The sequence below is a fragment of the Dromiciops gliroides genome, chromosome 2, assembly GCF_019393635.1.
Source record: "Dromiciops gliroides isolate mDroGli1 chromosome 2, mDroGli1.pri, whole genome shotgun sequence".
In the NCBI taxonomy this organism is placed as follows: Eukaryota; Metazoa; Chordata; class Mammalia; order Microbiotheria; family Microbiotheriidae; genus Dromiciops; species Dromiciops gliroides.
This window is the reverse complement of record NC_057862.1, coordinates 396,540,289-396,544,025: the sequence shown is the minus strand read 5'-3', so window position 1 is coordinate 396,544,025 and position 3,737 is coordinate 396,540,289. Positions and strand designations below refer to the sequence as shown.

The 3,737-nt window shown below is 39.6% G+C and overlaps 1 pseudogene; it reads left to right on the top strand.

The window, feature by feature from the left end:
• The first annotated feature begins 278 nt into the window (after window positions 1–278).
• LOC122743695 lies at window positions 279–3,523 on the top strand (annotated as a pseudogene).
• The last annotated feature ends 214 nt before the right edge of the window (window positions 3,524–3,737 follow it).

The window sequence follows — 3,737 nt, the reverse complement described above, 5'->3', positions numbered from 1 at the left end:
TTTCCCTACAGAGCAAAGCTGTGGAGCTCAGAAACCTGGGAATCAATGATAATTGGTGATAGGAAACATAAATTGGATCAGAGACACACACAGTCCAAATCACTAGAAGAGAACAAACAGGTTCCCAGGATTGTCAGGTATGGGAAAAGTAAAATGAAATACAAATCATTTTTAGAGGTTCTATGCCCCACTTGTCCTCTTCATCTAGCAAACCATTTCCATATTAGGATGCTTGAGAAAGAACTCCTTGTAATTGATCTCTCCTCTCTACAGACTTTATGGATGACAAAAGGATGAATTTTGGTAAGTGACCATGTTATCCAGATAATAATATATGTTGCCCCACATTATTGGTTTGTTATAAATAAGATTAAATGCCCAAAACAGCAAAACTTGCTTTTATGATTACATTGCAATAAATTAATTTCAGCATATAAAATGTCAAGAGTTTTTCTTTCCTTCTCCTTGGATGTCTTCAAGCAGAGTTTGGATGATCACTTGCTAGGTGGGTTATAGTGGAGATTCCTTTTATACATGGATTATACTGATAGATACTGAAGTCTCTTCCAATTCTCAAATTTGTGATTCTGTGATGCATTCATTACTGTACACCTCTCATTTAACAGGTTTGTTGTTAATATGTACTTTGTTCCATGAGTTCTAATTTCTTTCTTTACATTACCTAATGAAAATCTTTTCAGATATTTTTCTATTGTACTCTTCACATGTACAGATCCAATAATTTCTATTTTTGTAACTTTCATGGAAACAGGGACAAAATCTTAGCTAACCTATGCATTTCCCTCAATGCTAGAGTGCTTCACACAATGAAGGTGCTTTTAAATATTTGATAAATGGATGTTGAGTGTATTCATGTAGACTCTGAGATGTCCAAGCTTCCAACATAGACAAATGTGACCTCATCTGGGCTAAACAAAAAAAAAAATCTTATTTCTCTAGTTTCCTTATTCAAGTAAAATAGGAGGAGGAAGAAGATGTATGGGGTGTTCAGGGAGAACTAGAACTTCTGGTATGAGAGCTAACTAAACCCTTTTCAAAGTGTCCACCTTCACCCAACTCTCATCTGTAGCTCCAAGAAACTGTAGCATGTGCAGCATCCACATTCAGGTAAACCATCTGGACAGATGGGCTAAACCAGGTTGAAGGTAAATGACATGCCTCAAACTTGTCAGTGAATTAGAGGAATGTCTACCTCAAGCAGGTGAAGACTTTCCCTGGCAAAATAGGAGGGATGAAAGCAATTTGTTCCAAGTCATAATGGAGGCTGAAACAGGCACTATGGAATGCTTAGAGCTTGGTGAGACATCAAAAATTCCAAGGTCATTCTCTGCATCCTGGACTTAACTTTGTCCTTCAATAACTCTAGAAGAGTGAGGCTCACAACTTTGCACAATTCTGCCTCACTTAAATCCAAATCACACTTAAGTCAAAACAACACCCCATGATGTCAATGGTCCTCTTTGCAAATGAAGGATGAACAACAAAAGAGGAATTAATGAGTCTTGTGAAGAAAGACTAAAAGATATGTGATTAGTTTTCATGGCTGAAAGATGAATTGCAACATGTTTACCTATAGTTTTAACAAAATATCACATATAACATGTATGTTCCTCCTTCACAATCAGAGATGGTGATAGTGGAAGGGATCTATGTAGGTAACTGCCTACAAATATCAGAGGAAACAAAAGTAACTGTGATTTTAACTTCAAGATCTATCTTGCTTCAATCTAAGAAAAATTTGACACATTTATGAAGGAGATTGATGTTAAAGAATAAATCTGTTTAAGATGTAGACAAACAAGTTATTCAGAATGGAATAGGCTTTGTTTCAAACTAGTATTAGCACAGTAGAATAGGAAGGGTAGTAAGTCCTCCAAGACAAAGGCAAGCAAGGAGAACTGTTTCACTAGATGAAGGCACAAGTATTTCCATCTTCACTGAAGCTTCATTCAGCCAGAATATTTAAGCAGCAAAAGCAGCAATAAAAGGACTCATGTTGTAGAGAATAGCCCCTACCATTATGTAAGGATAGATTGTTTCCATGCAAAATAAAGAGGCAGTTAAGACTCTTAAGGCAACATGACTATGGAAAGATTGTTGGATTTGAAATCAGAAGACACGGGTTTGAATACTGGCTATGCTACATACTACCCATCTTTCCTTGGACAAGTCACTTAACACCCTTGTGCCTCAGTTTCCTTAGCTGAAAAATTAGCTTCAAAGATCCCTTGTAGCTGTAAATTTATTATTCTATGAACTCTGGTCATCTTGGGTTGCTGAGTTCATGTCCTTTGTAAAGACTAAATGTGTTCTGCTGGCAAGGCAGCCAGGAGTGTGAGAAATCAGCTACAGCTGGCACTATTCTGGAGTAAATTTATGATACCAGTTTGCCTTCAAATTTAGCAGAAATCTGCTTAATCCTGATACTAATCCTTCCACTGGGGTGTGCACGTCCCATAGGAGCTAAGGACAGGACATCTAGTTTCAGAATGGGCCAGTGTGCTTCCCCATGAAATTTAAACTTTCCTCTTAGGATGCTTACTTGGAAACAAGATAGTCTGTGTCATTTTTGTCTGTCTTTTCCACAGTTTTGGAGCCTAACCAGTCAATCACCCACACTGTGACTTGAGTTTGTCCTCCTGGGTTTTCCTGGTCACAGGGAAATGCAGAATCTCCTCTTCTCCTTGATCTTAGACCACTAAGACTTTGTTGGGGAATGGAGCCATTGTCTGTGCAGTGAAGTGGGACAGGCAGCTCCACACACTGGGGAACTTTGCTTTCCTTGAAATATGGTATGTGTCTTCTACTGTTCCCAACATGTTGGCCAACTTCCTATCTGAGACCAAAACCATCTCCTTCTCTGGCTGCTTCTTCCAGTTCTATTTCTTTTTATCCCTGGGTACTACAGAGTGTTTCTTCCTATAAGTCATGGCATATGGTCGGTACCTAGCCATCTGCCGACCACTACACTACCCCACCATCATGACAGGGAGGTTCTGTGCCTGTTGGGTGAGTGGATTCCTTTGTTACCCAGTTCCCATTGCTCTTATATCCCAGTTGCCCTTCTGTGGCCCTAACATCATTGATCACTTTGTCTGTGACCCAGGCCCATTATTTGCACTCATCTGTGTGCCTGCTCCTCTTATTAAACTCATCTGCTACACCTTTCAACTCCATGATTATCTTTGGACCATTCCTCTCCATCCTTGGATCCTACACCCTGGTCCTCAGAGCTGTTTTGCGTGTTCCCTCTGGTGCTGTCCGGCGTAAAGCCTTCTCCACATGTGGATTCCATCTGGTGGTTGTGTCTCTATTCTATGGCACCCTCATGGTGATGTATGTAAGCCCAACATCTGGGAATCCATCTGGGATGCAAAAGATTGTCACACTGGTGTATGCAGTACACCTCTTAAACCCTCTAATCTACAGTCTACTCAACAAGGACATGAAAAATGCCCTGAGGAAAGTCCTAGAACAATTGAAAATTCGCCAAAGTTCATGAGAATTATTTGAAGGGGAAGATGACCATGAGATTACTCTTTGGATCTCCTTCAATACTTTGAAGGATCTGAGATCTCATATTTCCTTAACCACTGCAAATCACAACCTAACATGCCTTTTCATCCTGTGATTTTTTTTTAATCTCAGGCTTAAGTATTCTTTAAGTGCTTCCATTCTTCTAGCAGTTAGCACCAGATCCTAAGGATCCCAACAGT